General features: G+C 36.9%; 2 long non-coding RNA genes across 2 annotated transcripts in view; one reads left to right on the top strand and one right to left on the bottom strand.

Annotated features, from left to right (window-relative positions):
* The window catches only part of LOC144300345 (uncharacterized), a 111,788-nt gene that overhangs the window by 41,569 nt on the left and 49,752 nt on the right, over positions 1 to 20,467 (top strand). The window lies entirely within an intron of this gene.
* Positions 895 to 5,136, bottom strand: LOC144300346 (uncharacterized). Its single transcript, XR_013366921.1, has 3 exons — positions 4,894 to 5,136; positions 4,345 to 4,608; positions 895 to 2,455 (listed from the first exon to the last, which is right to left on the bottom strand). It is a non-coding gene; the product is annotated as an uncharacterized LOC144300346 (long non-coding RNA).

The following is a 20,467-nucleotide window of genomic DNA, read 5'->3' as shown; positions in this document are numbered from 1 at the left end:
AAATGTTTACTGAATTGGAGTAATGCCTACATTGTTATTTGAGAAACAAATTCTAAAAAAAAAAAAAAAAAAGAGAGAAAAAGAAAAAATAAGAAAAACAAATTCTGACTAAGAAATACATTCTTAAAGTTCTCCTCCTTCACAAGTTAGACTCAATCTAATCATTGAAACCTTTAGAGATAAAAAATGCCATTTTTATGGCAAAGGCTTTCAGTTAATTATTTGCCTTAAAACTTTTTTATGCTTTTTGACATCTTAAGTTTTTTAATATGTAGTCAATCTGATGTTTTCTTCTGTGATTTCTTTCATAATTTTTATTTGGAGAAAAGTCTCTTACCATCCAGGAGAAAATTTGTGTATTATTTTCCTTAGTTTTATATAGTTTCTTCTTCTTTTTTTTTAAGATTTTATTTATTTATTCTTGAGAGACACAGAGAGAAGCAGAAACATAGAGGGATAAGCAGGTTCCTCACAGGGAGCCTGATGTGGGACTCGATCCCGGGACTCCAGGATCACACCCTGAGCCAAAGGTAGATGCTCAACCGCTGAGCCACCCAGGTGTCCCTAGTTTCTTCTTTTTTCTTTTAATTTTGACTCTTTTATCCACCTGGAAAATTTTTGGAATAGGATATATGGATGTATTTAGGAATAGGAATAGGATATTATGGATGTATTGTTTATTTTATAAACAAGCATTTGACTAATTTTTTGTTAATTTATTCCATCCCTGTTAATGTAATTTTTTACATTAGGATTAGTTTTTATACAGTACCAATTATGGGGTTTCTGTCATTGTTTATTTTGTTCAGGGTAGAGGAGTATCAGCAATATCTGGCCTTGCACCTGACTCTTAGAAAATAGCTAGATATTCCAATTTATCTTATATTTCCCAGATGAATTTGAGTCATTTTTTATTGAAGTATAACTGATATACAATATCCTGTTCATACCAGATGTACATCACAATGACTTAATATTTTTATATTTTATAAAATGATCCCCATGAAAAGTCTAGTTACCATCTGTCACCAAAGTTATTATAATATTATTAATCATATTCTCAATGTTGTACATTATATCACCATAACTTATTTATTTTATAACTGGGAGTTTGTGCCTCTTAATCCCCTTCACCTATTTAGCCAGCCCCCCAACCTCTCCCCTTTCTGATAGCCAACAGTTTGTTTCCAGTTCCAGTTTGAAGTCATTATCTTCAACCTCACACATATCTCCCACATTGTGTTTCAGAGTAATGATGAGTAGTTTGACAATTTCAGATAGCTGTAATCTTGTGAGGAAAGTCTAAAGCCGTATTTCAGTGTTTCTTAGGCCACTTTATCAGAATTATTCATTCCGCCCCTTTAGGTTGGGACCTAGAAATTTGTATTTCAAGCAAGCTCTCTGGGATTGAGAGCATCTGCTGTGGAAACATAGGTACATGTGAAGAGAATCCTGCACAGACTACGCCTGAAGCAATAGGGTCTAAATAAAGGTGGTGATAGTGAGACAAGAACAGGCAGGTGTAACCTATTTCAAGGTGAGAGTTGATAGCATTTTTTTGAGCATTTATGTTACTGAGTTTCAATTTGGGAAATTGTTAGAGGATGTGCCACTGTAGAAATAGTGATTTGAAAAAGGATTTTTTTTTCCTTCTAGAGGAAAACAATTCATTTGTAAACATGTCAATGTAAACATGTCAAATTTGACATGACGTCAATATTTCGAATTACAAAATATCTTAAGTAAATAGACACATGTAATTTGGTTCAGGTGAGAAAGGGCTCTGAACAGAAGATGCACAGGGGTTAAAGCATGAGCTTTGGGAGTGATGAAGTGTCCACTGTTGCCCCTTAAGGCTCCTTGAGCTTGAGCAGGTTATCTAATTTCTCTAATCCTCAATTTTGACACATGCTTTTAAGTGAGAGGTAGATATGATGGTTGTCTACAGAGAGAAGATGATTGTGAAGCTGTCAAACAGGATTACTTCTCCAATGGGGAAGGGGTGAGAAGGGGAAGCAGAGGACAAAGGACTGAGTCCTGAGAAGCCACTTCATTTAAGGATGGTAGGACGAAGAACTAGTAAACCAGCATAGGAGGTGGAGACAGTACAATTAGGTAGCAAAACCTCCAGGCTCTGCTATTCCATATCTTTCAGTCCCCTGTCAGACTCCGTTGGACACTGATGTCTATTACGTTTTTGTTAGCCACAGGACTCTTTCTTCAAATAGCATCTCTGGACGTTCTGGTATGTAAAGCAGACAAGGGGAGAAGCTCTGGCTGAAGTAGGGATGGTGGCAGGAACCCCAGGCACTTGTCTTCTTGCTTGGCTTCAGCAAGCTGAGCTCCCAGACATCTCCCTAGAAGCTTCAGCTTGAACACCAGGGTATGGGATAGTTGTAGCTGGGACAACTACACTCACTCTGTCCACGGAGCAGCAAGGTAAACTCGAGCATGCCTGAAAGCACAGGGGAAACCTGATCTTTGGTTTATAAAAGCAATTGACTGAGTACTGACCTGGCTTGAAGAAGACAAGGTTTGAAGTCAGCTTGTCTAAGCATGGAAGTGTTGGTGTTATCTACACTGTACTGTGACACACACACACACACACACACAGCATTCCAGAAATGAGTTCCCCTTAGTATATTCATATCTTTCTTGTTCTGAACCACTGTGGATACTTGTGTTATTTAAGTAAAAATGTCTATCATTCTTAGTTCGTTAGAAAGGTGATATTAAAGAAAGAAATACAAGGAGAACAGGTGATTTTAGAGAGGTGTGCAGGGAGTTCATGGGTGTTTATCTTTTATGACCCATTATATTTTGTTCCTTAAATACGGAATCTGCCTAATGTATTTTTTAAACATCTGCTTTAAACATTAACCTTGATCATTACTTTTCCTCTGTCAGTCTACTAGTACTCCAGATTCCACTTAATAATGGGCAGCCTGGTGGCTCAGCGGTTTAGCACCACCTTCGGCCCAGGACATGATCCTGGAGACTCAGGATCGAGTCCCACGTCGGGCTCCCTGCAGGGAGCCTGCTTCTCGCTCTGCCTGTGTCTCTGCCTCTCTCTTGGTGTCTCTCATCTCATGAATGAATAAATAAAATGTTTAAAAAAAAATTCCACTTAATAAGCACTTTGCCCCGTGTTGAGAAAGATAACAATGCAAGCAATTAATTTCCTCTTGAAGACTGATTCTGGCTTTTATATTCTAGTCTTTTGGAAACTAAAATTAGACCACAAATTACTTTAATGAAGAACACAAAATTCTGCTAGGCGATAGCAACTTCCTGTAATTTTCTGAGATTTAAGGACCATATAACAGAGCTGATACAGAAATTTAAAGCTTTCCTGAAAAAGTGGGTCCATTTATAACTTACAGCAACTTGGGGAGTAATTTGGCTAAATCACTGAGTTGTAGTACTTAATTGTTTGTGTGGATGCTCAGGTTGTTAATTAAACCCCAAATTTCCAGTTTCCAGCTTCTGTACATTGATTTCAGTAGGTCTAGGGTAAGCATCTGACTTTTAATGAACTACTCCAGCCTTTTAATGAACTACTCCAGGTGATTCAGATACAGGTGGTCCGTAGGTCACACTTTGATAAATGCTGATGTACAGAGTAAGATGACATTTAGGAAATCTTTTGAGGGAAGCATTTGATAGGTTTCCCTGGAGTGGCTAAACCATGGAGAATTTTCACTTTGCCCAGGAATATATAACAACAAATAATGACCATAAGAAACCCTTTTCAGAACTTACTGGGTGCCAGGGATAACTATAAATGCATTATTTATACATTAAATTGCTTAATTATTATAACACCCTTACAAGGGAACTAAAGAATAGAGAGGTTAAATAATTTGCCCAAAGCCTTGGAACTAATAAATGATGACTTTGGGATTTGGACCCAAGTGGTTTGGTCCTTAGTCTCCACACATAACACTTGTTTTTTCAACAAGCAGAATGAATAAAGCAGCTCTATATGTAGTGGAAAGGAAAACTCTTAAAACATATTATGAAGTGCAGAAGGGGTGCCATCCCCCAAAAGAAAGAAGACAGGAAGGAAGGAAACGTGCATGTGTGTGTAGAGAATATCTCTGGAAGGATACACACACACAAAAATGATAACTGGTTGCTTTCTGAGAGGGCCTCTAAGTAGCTGAGAAGAAGGAAGGAAGATTTATCCTCACTGTACACCTCCCTTGTGCCTTCTGATTTTTGTGCTATAGGAACACATAACCAATTTTGAAAGTAAATGCATTTTTTTTTAAATGGCAAAACCCTCATAATGAATCCTTCTGAAGCAAGTAAGAGCCTTTTAAAGAAATATATGTATCTTACCTCCCAGTTGATATAGTCTGCATGCAATTACCAGTTTGTGTCTGGGGTGCCAACAGGACCTCACTAGGATAATGACTTCAGGTAATTTCTCCCCATGGTGCTTTGCAGCCTGCATCAACATACAGCTAGGACGCAAGCAACACTCCAAGGAATTGGCCTCCGTCAGCCTGCTCACTGACGGACCTAGGAGCCCAATCCGGGCTAGCCCAGAAGGTGATTCTGTGATGCCTGTCATGGAGGCCAGCACAGTAAGGCTGAAGAAATCTGGGATGAGCAAAGACAAAGGGATTACCCAGTGAACAGCACATAAAACTCGTCTAATAAATACTCTGAGTGGATAAGCCAAAGAAACCAAAAGGCGGGGAGAAGGCCAAAAAGTGGTGGTATAAATATATGTGTCCCACACCTGGACAATAGTGACATTGATTTTTCATCTACAACTGATCAACTGGCTCTAAATGCGTCCTGGAACAAGTTCCCGGAATGATCTGAGCAAGAACCATTAGCTTAAAAGTCATCAGCGATACAGAAAATTCTATTTAAACTTACCTTTTCCCCCAGAAGTGTGTGGGTGGATATGCGTAGCAGAGCAGGATTTTAACTTTGTCATCATAGCATGTACCATTTATCCAGTCCATAAAAATCTTTGAAAATTGTGAAAACAAAACACAGTGTTCTCTTTGGATTTGTAGTTTTAAATAGAGACTCGTAAGACTTGAAATTGAGACAGGCAAATATTTGAGGTTGTGGTTTCAGGATCAGTTTGGCTACCAGACAAGACAGGGCTCTGAGGCTCTTCGACTCTCAGAAAATGGCAAACACAGTGTATGTCCAGATTGGATTCATGCGCTTAAAGGTACCAGGGGCCAAATTAAGTTCCTAGTGCTGAGGAGATGACACTTTACGAAATCAGAAATCCATTCCATTTCTAAACACGTAAAGAATATGCCATAAATTGTATTATTGTTCCACAGTTTTCTCACTCTTCCCTGTAACAAGGTTGTAACCCTGTTGCCATGGAGTTTGGAGTAGGCCTTTGGTATGGGAGGAATATATTTCTTCATTGAATTTCTATCAGGCTTGAGCATGTGACTGGTTTTGGTCAGTGGAATAAAAATATGGGATGTCTGAGCAGAAGTTTTAAGGGCTATCACAAAGTTGGGCCATCATTCCCCTCTGCCCCTTAAAATGGTTCCTGGCAAAGAGACACTGCTCTTTCAGTGCTGGATCCTGGAATAAAGAGAACATGCTAAGCAGGCTCTGAGACAATCCCTAGCTGATGTGGAACAGAAACAGGAAGTAGACCTTTGGTGTTGTAAGCACTACGATTTGGGAGATTTGGGAATTCTAGTCTTTCCTGATGAAAGCTGACTGATAACAGAGTGATAACTTGAATAGCCATGCTTGCTGCAGGAAATCTTTATTTTTTTATTTTTTACTTTTATTTTTTAGATTTTATTTATTTATTCATGAGAGACAGAGAGGCAGAGGGAGAAGCAGGCTCCATGCAGGGAGCCCGATGCAGAACTCGATCCCGGGACTCCAGGATCACGCCCTGGGCCGAAGGCAGGCGCTAAACCGCTGAGCCACCCAGGGATCCCTGCAGGAAATCTTTAAATGAAAAAAGATGAATGCAGTAAAACATAAATTCCTATGGCATCCTCACTCCCTCAGGCTGGTTGAATGATGGGCCTGGCAGGAGGGTGGCTCCCGGTGGGGCATGCCCAGGTTAATAATGAGTGAGTGGGTACCTGGACCCACTGGAGTGTCAGCTCCAGGTAGGACACTCTCTGTCCCTGGCCTCTGGGCTTGTCTGGGTGAACACTTGGAACTCAGATCACGTGTTTGGCCATCTGTGGTATGCAGTCATCAAAGCTGCTGTGAAAAAATATTTGAATTCCGTGAACTCTTTGTAGGAGATGTAGATATTTTAAAGCAGAATGTTGATAGTCTTGGCAAGCTTCTCAGGCACTTGGGTATCTTCTCAGGATCAACCAGAAATTGCTCACTTTTATGAGAGTGGACGTGATCTTTGAAGAACCAGCAGAACTTTGACATACATTAAAGAACATGTGTAAAGAGCCAGATAATAAATAATTTCAGGTTTTGCAAGTCATACCACCTCTTTCACAAATACCCAACTCCACCACTGTATCGTTAAAGCAGACAAAAACAATATCTAATGAATAATTGTGGTTCTGTTCCAATGAAACTGTATTTACAAAAATGGGTGCCTGACCAGGTCTGACTTCTGGGCCATACTTTGCTGACCCTGGATCTAGTGAAAAAAGAAAATGGAGCTTAGTTGCATCAGTAGCACACTAAGAAGTTTGGTGTCAGTTAAAGAGAGTTTGTTGAAAAAGAAAAGAAAAAGAGTTTGTCGTATACACCTCATCTAGAGAAACTTGAAATGACCTTGCTCACCCAAGAAGTCATTAAACCATGAAGTTTACCCTCAGGAGCTATTTGGAAAGTTTAATGACAAACATTGTGTCATCAAACACAATTAGAAATCCAGGTGCCTTGACAGGGTGATCTGCAGACTTATCCCAGAGTTTGGGGATGTAAAAGCACCATCCTATGAAAGAGCACAAAACATACAGAGGCAACCAAGGATGCAAGTTCTGAGAGCGTAGAAAGTTTCGAAGTTGAGAAGCAAGCATCACTAGGGATTTACTATTCACCCTGCATCACTGTGCAATGTGTGCACTCATTCTGCAATTGGTTTGTCAGAAAGAACATTGGCTCTTAGTCCATGTCAGGAGAGTAACTGTGAGTAGATTTAGGGAAGAACATAGACCAGGAGTGATTTGCTGTATCTTGGCCTTTCTTGCTCCTTTTCTAGGAAGAAGAAATATTTCTTGTTCACTAAACAAGAAATGAATTTAAATATTTGATAGCCTCCCCATAATGTCCAGAACAATGGAATATAATTTTCTTGGGAATTTTGTTTGCTGCGATCATTGAAAGAACATTCTCCATGGCTTATTCAGGAAGGTTGCTATTCTTAGAGGATCAGAGCAGGGTTCTTTTTTTTTTTTTAATTTTTTTTTATTTATTTATGATAGTCACAGAGAGAGAGAGAGAGAGAGGGGCAGAGACACAGGCAGAGGGAGAAGCAGGCTCCATGCACCGGGAGCCCGACGTGGGACTCGATCCCGGGTCTCCAGGATCGCGCCCTGGGCCAAAGACAGGCGCTAAACCGCTGCGCCACCCAGGGATCCCCAGAGCAGGGTTCTTAAACATAAAGACCTAAGGATAACCTGAGTAACTTTTAGTTTTCTACAATTAGAGATTTATGGGCTTCAAAGATGCTGCTAGTTCTGGGTTGTGGTCCCTTATTATGTTATTTAATCAGCACTGCACGTGACACTGGTATAGGTGGTCATCTAATCAAGTGGTGAGAATACAAGAGCAGGGACTCCTTTTGACTGAGTCCTGTGTTTGCTCCTGTAGCTCCAAGACAAAATCTATCTGCCAGAGCTCAAGTTCAGGTGCTCTCCATGCACCAACTATGTTCATATACCTCTCATTGGGGTACTCGGGTGACTCAGTTAAGCATCTGCCTTCAGCTCAGATCACGATCCCAGAGTCTTGGGATGGAGCCCCCCACCCGGGCTCCCTGCTTAGTGGAGAGCCTGCTTCTCCTTCTGCTCCTCCCCTCACTCAGCTCATGCTTTCTCTCTCTCTGTCTCAAATAAATAAATAAATAAATAAATAAATAAATAAATAAATAAATTTATATACTTCTCACCTATTTATTGGATTTTATTATCCACTGACCTGAGACTTTGCATTTAATTTAGGAGGTATGTTTTTAAAGATTTATTATTTTTTTTTTAGAGAGAGAGTGAGAGTGCACACACAGGGGAAGGGGAAGGGCAGAGGGAGATGGAGAGAGAAACTGAAGCAGACTCCTGGCAGAGTGTGGAGCATGACATGGGGCTCGATATCAAGACCCTGAGATCACGACCTGAGCTGAAACCAAGAGTCTTCCAGGCTTAAGTGACTGTGCCACCCAGGCACCCCAGGAGATGTGTTTTTAATTATATGTATATAGCAAGTAACATAACCTACAACTAAGTCATTTTAGTTTCTGAACATAAACAGGATATATTTTTTCCTATGCTATCACCAAACCCAACATTATTGTTGTTTCAGAGGACATACAGGTACCTCAAGAGAAAAAATATTATTTGCTAATATGTTTTTGCCTGAGGTTTTCTTTTATGTTAAAAGTAATTTTGCAAAGAGCATAAAATAAATCCTGAATTTTGCCCTTCTTATGCTCTTAATTTCTAATGTGAACATCTTTTTTAGGGTAGCCTTTGAATAGAGCAAAAACAGGCTTTGCATAATGGGATGTAATATGATATTAAGAAAGGATATGGCCTGAGATCATGTATAATTTAAATTACATTATTAAAATTAACAATGGCTTCTATATAAATAAGAGGTCTTTATGTGATATACCATACCAATATCTAATGTATAATTAATTAGAGATGTTTTAGGCTATTTATGTAAAAGTTATATATCTCTTACTCAGGAATGTAGAGCCAAATTATAAAATCATTCCCAGGAGAAAATCAGTTACAGGTAGAGGCATAACAAAACATTCAAGAGGCTTAAAATCAGATAGATACTGGATTGCTTACTGATTTTGCCATTCACCATCTTTGTGGCCTTTCTCAGGTTGACTAGTCTCTCCAAGCTTCATTCTCCTCCTCTGTACAGTAGGAAAAAATATATCCACTCCATTAAAGTTGTTATAAGAACTAACTGAGCAATGTTTATAAAATACTGAGCTTATGATGCACACTGAAAAAAATGTCGGTTTAGTCCCTTTATACCATTTGACTGAAAGCGTTCCTGAACTCTGAACAGAAATATGTTTTTTGGTTTCCTCTAAGTATTTAAGTATTCTGTATTCTTTTCTTACGTTACTTCCCTTCACAATAAGCTTTTGTTTCCGATCTAATCTTTTCATGGTATCAAAAATGTGTGGATAGAGAAGAAAAGTCATAATCACTAAATAAAATTTCATTTCTAATTCAAGCCTTAACATTGTAATGCTAATGAGCACTGTATTTGGTTCGTCAACTATTTAATGCAAATTAGTTTGTGTTTTTACATTATTTTTAAAGGTTAATTTTTAATATTTCTTTTTTATGAATCTTGGAAGCAAAGTATATATTTCATCTTGAATCCTGTACCATAGGCACAATCCAAGCATATTATTGTTTTTTTTAAAAAAAACTTTGATTTTATTTTTTTACTACATAAATACTCTGGGTTCATTATAAAAGGATTAGAAAATATAGGTTCCTTAAAAAAAAGAAAATATAGGTTCTTAAAAGAAAAAAAAACATAAATTTATGAATCAGAAATGACCACTGATTACATTTTCTGTGGACTCTGAGACATTATGTATGTATAGATATTATTACAACCCTTGGGAACTCTAAAATGTTGATTATCTCTCTCAAGTATACTTTTATAATATAATAATTTATTTTATTTTACATATTATATATACACAGCACTATATTTAGTTGTTTGTGCATAATTTATTGTCACAAATTCCAAATTCCTATTTTTGAATAGACTGTGCATTTACTTTAGTTATTATAAAAATGCTACCATTAGTATCTATCTTCATAAAACTATTCCCTTAGTTTAAATTCCCATGTGTAAAGCCCAGACATATTTAAAATCCATAATAAAATTTCCTATGGAAACTCATATCTGATTTCCCTGCTGAAAGCTTGTTTCTCTGCTTCTAAAAGTCACCTATGTAGATGTTAATTCATGGACACGAAGTCCATAAACTCTTTTTCTTACTGTTGTGGACACGAAGTCCATAAACTCTTTTTTCTTACTGTTGATGTTTCATAAGACCCAGCCTCTAATTAGTTCCACCAAGACACTTTTTTTTTTTAGCAGTTGTAGCTATCCCAAAAAAGTTGTATTCATCATTCATTTTTTATTTATTCAAATATAGTTGAAAGTCAGTGAAAATAAGATATTGTTGAAAATAAAAAGTAACGTAGGTACTCTTTACTCCAGTCATAATTATATAACTGATTAGAACATGATTATAACATTGACAGGAGTCCTGCGAAGGAGAATTTCTTCCTTTAAATATCACTCTAGCCTCTAAACTAAATCCTCAGCATGGTGTTGATTTTGGACAGTGTTGGACATCATGTTTAAACCCTGAGGCCTTTTCCTATTTCTCGCTGTGCAAAAACTTATAAATCCACCATACAATGTCAAATGTCACAGGGGGTATAAGCATCCAAACAAATGACAGGGGTTCAAATGGAAAGTCTTCTGAATTGGAGACATCAAAGGACAACCTGGTAAGATAATATTTGAAATTGACCTGGAATCCAAATTTTTTTAGGTAAAGTAGGAAAGAAAGTTTTCATTATCCCTCTGATGAGTACTAATGGAGAAAACAGGCTGAGATCATATTTTCTAATTCTACCTCTCTCACTTTCCAACCATAGGTCCTCCTGGCCTACTTTTGTCATTTGTAGATTGGATGAGGAGTACTGCCCTAACATTTCACCGGAGAGCTGTGAGGTCAAACTGAGATAATGTGACTGAGAATATTTTAAAACTGTATAGTGATGTATGAGCATAAGGAACATTTAAATACTCAGTGTTATTAGCATGTTTGAGGTCAAGATATCAATTCACAGTTTGTGGTTCTACCTTGAATGACTCTACAGAAAAATCATAAGAAAATATAAAGTGATTTCAGTATAAATTCAGCTATTATTTTGAGAGCAAGTAACTTTCAGGTTAGTGTCTGGAATTTTATAGTTATTTCATAGATTATACCCCTAATTTCAAGAACTGTTATTAATGTATCAAATACTGTGTTAAGTACCTCACATGTACACTTTGTGCCTGGGTCTTAATTTATAAAGGTGACTGAATGATGACATGGAGAGGTCAATGCTATTTGAAGAGAAATTTAATGTCAGTCACATTTCTTCTAGAAACATGAGACATGGCTGGTCATGCAGGGCCAGGGAGGAGCACCAGGTTTTGATCAGGAAGCCGAAGCTGTTAGAGGGATAGGTTTAGGCCTGAGCTTTTACTGGAGTTTCTGTGGGAAAGGCAAGGGAGGGCAAGCTGAGCAGTTTAGGGTTGGCTTATCTGAAGAATTTTGGAAAAAAAAAAAAAAAAAAGAATTTTGGCAGACTCCAAGGTTACGAGTGGTCCCTAGTTGTCTGATACCTGCCCCTGAGATGATTAAGGCAGAATTATGCCTCTCGGAGCACAGGCTGGGAAGAGGAGTCTGGCTCTGGAATGGTGAGTTCTCATATTAGAAGCATGCTCCTTGCTGAGTCCTTTGCTATCTCTGAGAATTGGGACGCCCAGGGAGACAGTCTATTTCCAGCAGGAAATGCTTTGTAAGATGTCAAAACATGATATAATACAATGTAGTATTTCACTAAATCATCATCAGCTTTAACTGAAACTTTATACTCATTGATTAGTAATTCCCCATTACCGATAAGCTCTAGCAATCTGCTGTACCACATGGTCCCTGTACTCAACAGTTATGTATTGGACACTTGAAAATTTGTTAGGAGAGCTGATCTCTTGTTGTGTTCCCTTCTTACCACAAATAAATACAAATCTAAAAAACTCATTACAACTCAGTAAAAAGACACCACATTCTCCCTATTTTAAAAACAAGTACATCGAATCTTAGAGAAATTATGTCATCTGCCACACAAATGTTAAGTGACAGGATAAGGATTTAAATACGAAATTCTAAACCCTGACAACCTATAGCTGTAAAAGTATATGTAGATAGAGTACTTTAACAATTTATTTTCTATCCTTTAGTAGCTAAGGTAATGATAATGTTGGTTGGCGATGATTATAAACTTAGGAGTCATGGTGACTTGGCTAAATACGATATTGAGGGTCAGCTAAATGGATTACCCAAGCTAAGACATTTTTTGGTAATCGTTGCTGCTTGACAAGCTAACCCTAGAGTTTGTGACATGAAACAATGGTTTTATTTTGCTCATACTTTATGGAGTCAAGAATTCAGGAAGAGCCTGGCTAGATGTTTTGTCTCTGATACATGTGGTATCAGCTGGGCAACTGGGATCATACTCAACTTTCAAGACGGTTTCTTCATACATGCCTGGTAGCTTATTTCTCCTTGATTGCTCTCATTTTCCACAGGATCTCTTATCCTCCACAGCCAATCCCTATGGTTTAGGCTTCTCACAGCTCGGTAGTCTCAGAGCATGTGCATTACTTAAATGGCAGCTGGCTTCCAAAAGACAGGAAGCAGTGATGCCAGGCCAGTAAAGGGGAATGCCTGAAAATGACAAAGCATCAATTCCGCCCTATTCTACTGGTCAGAGCAGTCACAGGACCTGCCCAGATTCAGGAGCTGAAGAAACAGACTCTGCCTTTTGCTAGGGTTATGACAAAAGAAAACATAGGATGGGAGTTACTGTTCTAGCTATCTTTGGGATCTATAATGTCACACATACCTAATCAGTGGCTGAATTCAGGTATCTAATGCCAAAGATCAAATTTTTATTTTTGCATTACAATGAAACACAGTTTAGCACAGCAATAATCAATAGACCTCCTTTTTTAAAAAATTCAGAGTGACACTGAACATATGCCATTGCCAGTATATTGACATTCACATTTTCGTTATCTTCCTTAAGAAGACAGCAAAGTTTCTGATCCATTAAAAACTTCTGTTACTTTTTGCCAGAAGTCCTACTCTTCTTTTATGGCTCCACTCTTTCCAAAAAAAGTATAAGTTTAGTAGATTCAGGACTTCAGTAGTCAGGACGGGTTCATCTCAGGGATCAAAGGCTGCCTGGAAATGGCATTGCTTTTAATCCCTAGGATATAGCCCATTCCATAGCATCCTAGAACTTAGTCATTTCCAGCACCTGCTTCCAGAAGTGAGGTTTTTTTATATACAAAGCAAACTTTATGCCACCTGATTAAAATAAGACAGTGAACAGAGATGGAAAATAAAAGTGGAACAAATTCTACAACTTCTCTTCTTTGTATGTGCTAAACAATTTCAAATTCTATTAAAAAAAGATAGACATGATTCATATTGAGAACTCACATTTTTAAAGACTGAAAACTAAAATTATATCTGTGGAATGTACTGAATCTCTGTTCTGCTTATCTCTTTGAAAGTATTAGAATAGCAGTATAACAATCCATTTTTTAATGATAAATAATTCTTAAACTATCTAATTTACTACACGTGAAACCAAAATTCATTCATTCATAAAGTAACCCCATGGATGCCTTTTTTTCCCTACCCTAAGTTATTTCTGCTTTTTATTTGGAACATCTAGTTCATTTACTTTTAATCTGATTATCATATTGTTGGGTTTAAGAAAATCTTTGCTTATTTTCTAGTCTGTTTTGAGACTGCATTATTCCTTTCTACTTTTTGACCAATAAATTTTTTTAGTATTCCATTTTTCTCCTCCTCTGAATTATCTACAGGTCTTTTATTTTTAGCAGTTGTTCCAGTTATTATAATACATATTCTTAGTTTATGACAATCTGTTTTAAATTAATATAGCATTTCCCTACAATGTGAGAACCTTCTTAATAATAACTTGATTTACATCCTCCTGTATTTGTTCTGTTGTTGTCATAAGTTTTACTTTGACATGTGATATAAACCCTAAAATACATTATTTATTTGTACTTTAAGCAGTGTGGGTCTGTATTTGAAATTTCACCATCTGGATGATCTGTGCATCTGTTGTCTTGTCTATTGTTTTCCTTGGTTTCAATCCCATAGTTTTGTCTCTGTGGGCCTGATCTTTTAAATTCAGTGCCAGTTGTTGTACTTGAGAAATTATAGAGACAATCTAATGCCCAAGATAGGTACCTTCATCCCAAATAAGATTTACAGCTGTTTCTGGCAGATAACTTGGTGTGAAAACAATACAGATGCTCTTGATTCAATCAGGGATTGAATGGTTCAAACTGAGCTTCAGTCTTTGTGAGAGATGAGCTATTTCAGTTACCCTCCTTAGATGCAGCTGTTGAGGCTCCCAACCTCAAACCTGAGGATTTGCCAGGAACCCCCTCTCTTTGGCAGGCTCTGCGTTCCAGTTTTTATCCTCCTAAATTTACAAGCCTGTGGAAAGCCTAGCTTAGCTTCTCCGCTTCTGAACCATCTCTTGTAGAATTATGTCCCTGAAGGAAAGTGATCCAAATACTATGCTTCCCTTTCTGGATTTTCTTCTCTTGGTTTTTGGTCTAGGAATTTGTCTATGCCTTGTAGTTCTCCAATGCTCCCATATTTTCAAAAACAATATTTTGTTCAACCTTTATTTATATAAATCCCTAGGGTGAGACCGATAATTATTTAATACCTTCCTAGTCTTTCAGTAATACTAGTTCTGAAAAACTTTTAAAATTATGAAATGTAAAAAAAAATTATGAAATGTGATATATTTAGAAAAATTCTCATAAAATACAGGTTCAACTTAACTAATTATTATAAAATGAATATTGAGTGTAACTACCACTAAGGTTCTCATGTCTTTTAATTTTAATCAAAATTATCTGATGCTAGGAAAGGTTAGTGCTACTTCACAGCAATGATTGTTATAACCCAATAAAATATAGCAATCTTAATGATAATGGGCACATAGAAACTGAAGATAACAAGCAATACTTATATAGAAATGATAAATTTATCTCAAGAAGTCTATTCTAAAGTGGAGTGTAAATTTTTCTTAGCTGGGGGAAAATGGTATTCTGAAGACAGTTTACTGATTAAGGTTTAAAGTAAACCTACATCATGGCTAATTAAAAGAAGTGAGAAATTGATTATATTTTTCCCAATATTTTTTCAACCAGAATTAAGAAAAAGAAGTTTGAATATCAAAAAAAGGAAGGAAAAAAAAAAAAAAAAAGGAAGGAGGCTTCAATTTAGGCAAAATAACTCAGTATCACTTATTAATTTTATATGTTTTAAAAGCCACTGTCTCTTACAAAAACTTATAAATGGAAAAGATGAAATGATGAGAACATCTAGTAAAAGAGAAAATGATAGAAAACAAAAAAGAGCTTAAATTAGTGAATAAAAAAAACTTTTTAAAAAAAGTTTTCATACCATTTTTAGAGGTGAGCCACACATTCAACTCTGAATTTCTTTTAGTATAAGAGCAAAGAGGGAAATACAATCAGTTTCAAGATTCAAGGTACTACAAATAATTGTACATTCACAAACCAATTGTTTAGGAGATGCACAGCTGTTCTTGGTATTTATATCAGAAGAAAAAAAATTCTACTAAGGGTTCTTACTCAGGAGCATCTTTGATGAACGTATAAAGTAAAATGAGACAGATTTATTTTTGACCAAAAATTGACATGACACATTAAACATGATGCAGAAAGTAAGTTGCTAAAAGCAACCAGGCAAACAATCACATAAAAATTGTGAGATACTCATTGAGCAGATGTTCTGTGCCAGACAGTGTGTGAGGCCAACCACTCATGGTCCTATGTGGGAAACAGACAAGTAAATTTACAGCATTGAGGTTATAATAGAACTGCATGCAAGGGAGGATCAGAATGGGAGGAGATCCAGTTATTCCTCCACAGAAAGATGATAATTAAGCAGAGTCTTGATGTCTGACTAATATTTCTAAAGTGGCTAGCAGAGGACTGAAGGTAGACAGAAGAGTGCATAATCGGAATGGAGGCAAAAAAGAAATGGAGATCTATAAATAATTAGAAAAAGAAATGCAAATTGGAAAGAAAATGGATAAAGGTAAAGAAGAAGACAAAACCATTTGGATACCACTTAATAGCTAGTGAGCCATTCATAATTTAAAGCTATATAATGACAAGATCAGAGTTAATGCTTTAGGAGATTACTCTTGAAGCAGTGTGGGAGATGAATTAGAATGTTAGCTCTGAAGGTAGTGAGAATAGTAAAGAGCATATTGCAAGAGCCCAGGAAAGAAATTATGCATGTCTGGATCAAAATAATTGTAGTGGATATAAAGAAAAGTGATACATTTTTTAATATTTAGGAATTAATCAGTAAGCCTTGATGACTGATTGGATATTAGACATAATGGAGATAAAAGAGTTTAGAATATCTCCTAGGATACAGTTAGGAAGGATTTTATTTCACTAGTCACCTTAGAGGCCATAAGAGGGCTTGTTTTACAACGTAAGTGTCCATCAGTAGACAAATAGATAAGAAAAGTGTGGTACACACACACACACACACACGCACACACAGTAGAATGTTAGGCAGCCATAAAAATAGAATGAGATCCATTTGAGACAACATGGATGGACCTAGAGGATATAATGCTAAGTGAAATAAGTCATAGCGAGGAAGACAAATATCATAGGATTCTATAGGTGGAATGTAAACAAAAACAAAAATGAATGAACAAAAAAGTAGAATCAGACTTATAAAACACAGAGAACAGACTGATGGTTGCCAGAGGGGAGAGAGGTGGAAGGATTTGGGCAAAATAGGTGAAGGGGAGTAGGACATACAGGCATCCAGTTATGGAGTGAATAAGTCACAGGAATAAAAGGCACACCATAAGGAATATAGTCAATAATATTATAACAGCTATATGACAGAACAGATGGTAGCTACACTGTGGTTAGCACAGCATAATGTATAAGCTTGTCAAATCACTAAGTTGTACACCTGAAACTAATGTTACATTTTGAGCCAACTATAAAATTAAAATATTCAACTCAAAAAAAAAAAAAAAAAAAGAGGGCTTGCTTCATAAACTCTTGAATGTGTTTTATTTGTGACATGTATAGTACATTCAAGTGGAGCCACCTAGTAGTCAATAAGATACATAGGCCTGAGGCCCAGAAAGAAAATCTGGGCCAGGGAAAGAGGAAGCATCATTGTAGTTTCAATCATGACTGTGGGAGTTTGATTAGGGAAAGAGTCCAGAGAGAGAAGAAAATGAGATTAAGGACAGAGCATTGGGTTCGTCAACATTAAAGAGCTGACTACTGATAGAAAAAGAAGTCTCAGAGAAAGGCCAAGGATGTGTGGTCAGAGTACAAGGTGAATTCCTAGAGGGTTTTATCCCATTTTATCCCATTCTTTTTCTAATTGAAACAATACTCCATTTTCTTCATGATCCTGATTAGGTCTTTGGTAGTTTTAAAGGTATACAAATGGCCAAGATAGTGGCAGATCGTATTGTTTCACTAAAAATCATGCAGTGCCCATGAACTATATTATTTAGAGGTAAATAAAAAGTTATTCCTGTCCTTGGCATGGCATGGTGTGTTAGGAGGAAATGTGTAAGTAGCAGAAAACTTCAACATAAGCAATAAGTGGGATTCACAGTGTAAACCACAACGTATTGTGTGAACGTGGAGCAAAGATGCCTCCTCCCCTTGCCAAGTTTTCAGATGTTGTCTTATATGATATACTAATTGTAAATATGAACAAGAAAGAGGGTAAAGAAGGATCTAATCAAGAAAGACTTAAACCACAGGAGAATTTATCTCATCTAGAGGATTAAGATGAGATAAATGCTTTCCTATGCCAGTGCCCCATAAACAGCTGTCAGTAAGAAGCAGTTTGATTTTACTGGAGTATTTTGAAATAGAAATGAGGATAGCCAATGTGAGAACAGAATATTTGGGTTTTGAGAGGTGATGATTTTCTAAGTGACATTCAGAAGCTAGTCTTCTTATCAAAAAATCATAGAGCAGATGTATTATCTCCTACACAGAGGGGAATCATTTCTTGTTTAGCCCAAAAAAGGGATGTTTCTAGCTAACATCTGCCAAAAACACCTGCTAACAGCATGCTATGGTTCAAAATCTTCCAACACAATGAGGATGAGGAAGAAATATAAAGCTGCAATAGTTATGGTTCACAGATAAGTGTGTATTTCATAGATAAGTGTAAAAAGAATTTATCCTACAATAATTAGTCATTGAATAACATGCCTGTAATTTTGGGGTCCCTGTAGCCAGGGAGAGCCACATGAAACTCAAAAATGAAGCAAAGCAAAGAAAAAAGAAAAGAAAGAAAAGGTGGGGTACCTGGGTGGTTCAGTCAGTTAAGTGTCTGCCTTCTGCTCAGATCATCCATCTCCAGTCCTGGTATGGAGCCCCATGTTGGGCTTCCTGCTCACCGGGGAGTCTCCTTCTCTCTCTCTCTCTCTCTCTCTCTCTCTCTCCCTGTCTCTCTTCCTCTGCACCTCCCCACTGCTCATTCTCCCTCTTTCTCTCTCTCAAATAAATAAAATCTTAAAAAAAGAAAAAGGTGCAGAAAGCTCTAGACAGAAGAGAACATTGCAAAAAAATGATGAAGAGCGAGAAGATAATGTCATTACATCATCAGGAGACATTACTTAGATGTCTTGGTAGTTAACTAAAACACTATTAACCATTGACCAAATCTCTACAGCAACCCAGACTGGCATTGATTCTTGACATTTTTCCCCCTGTTGTCTCAATAAAGAACTCTATTTAAGTGCTGTGGAAATGAAGTCACCAGAATTCAGGGGGACTAGAGCCTTGCTACTCAAAGAGTGGTCTACAGACCAGTAATATCACCTTCTGAGAATTTTCTAGTTTGTCTCCAATTGAATGAATCAGAATCTGCATTTCAACTAAAGTTCCAAGTGATTTGTATACCTCTTAAAATTTAAAAAAGTACTGGTAGGAGTTTATTCTGGTGCCTTGTCAAGGACTTCGATACCTTGAGTCTGTCAAGTTACATATATGTTATGTTAGTTTCTATAAAGTGTTTTTAGCCCAAATAACACTACTAGTTAAATGTATTACCATCTACATAGCTATATAACCATACAAGAAATTCAGTTAAATTGTCATCTGTTCCCTTGTTTGGCAAATAATAAGTACCTACACCATACTGAGAATATAGGTAATAAAATAGTCAAAACTATAATAATTATTTTATGGAAATAAAATCTAATTGAGAAATTATATCTTCACAGGAAAACACTAGGAAAAAAATATGTGGCATTAAGTGTTCAAACCATTTTCTAACCTATAGATCCAGGACCCTGAAAAACCACAAAGGTATTTCATGGGATCCTTATACTAATTTACTTTTCAATGAATATCATTATTTTCTCAATCAAGAAAAACTAGAAGTACAACTATTGTCATGTGGGGCCTATGAAATTTTCCAGTGTTAGTAGAGTTCATATTGAATAATTAGCATAAATTACACAAAATATTAACAGAGTATAATTATTATTGATCTGAATGGGTTTGAATGTTGAGTACCTAGGTATTACAGAAAATGAATTATACTGAGTGGAGGGCATTCTAGGGAGGAGTCAGAAGTGTGTTTAAGGTTATGAACAAATGAAATAGGCAGAGAAGGAGAAGTAAACATCTAGTAGAGGTGAAAGACAAAACAGTTGGTCAGTATTAAGAGTCAATTATGTAGATAAGGGGGATCCCTGGGTGGCTCAGTGATTTAGTGCCTGCCTTCTACCCAGGGTGTGGTCCTGGAGTCCCAGGATCGAGTCCCACATCAGGGTCCCTGCATGGAGCCTGCTTCTCCCTCTGCCCCTCTGCCCTGTCTCTCGTGATTAAATAAATAAAATCTTTTTAAAAAAATTATGTAGATAAGGATGGGGTAAATTATATAAAAATCAATCCTATTTTTATTTACCCCATATCTTACTCTCCTGGTCTCCGAATATTGGCAGGACATGTCTCTCATAGCTGGAGAAACACATTTGCCAAGAGTCCTTAAATTAGAAGCTCACAGCTGTGGTGTCCACTGTGGAGGAATTTATGTTTCAGAAAAATAAAGTTTCTCTTTAACATGAAGTGATGATTTTCTTTTAGTCAGATTTCTCCTCTGCATTTTTTCCCATGGCACAGCAATTTTGTTTTGTGCACTTAGAAACTTTCATAATGGTTCTTTAAGTAGGTATGCAATAAAAGTAAAAAGTTTGAGAGTGAAGACAGCAAAAAATGGCGGCATAGGAATTTTGTCCCTCCCCACCAACAGCAATTTGAATAACCATCTGCAGGCAAAATACCTCCACAAGAACCAAGGATTCCAGGTGAAGGATTATAG

Source organism: Canis aureus, chromosome 28 (genome assembly GCF_053574225.1).
Source record: "Canis aureus isolate CA01 chromosome 28, VMU_Caureus_v.1.0, whole genome shotgun sequence".
Lineage (NCBI taxonomy): Eukaryota > Metazoa > Chordata > Mammalia > Carnivora > Canidae > Canis > Canis aureus.
This window is presented reverse-complemented; position numbering and strand designations above follow the sequence as displayed.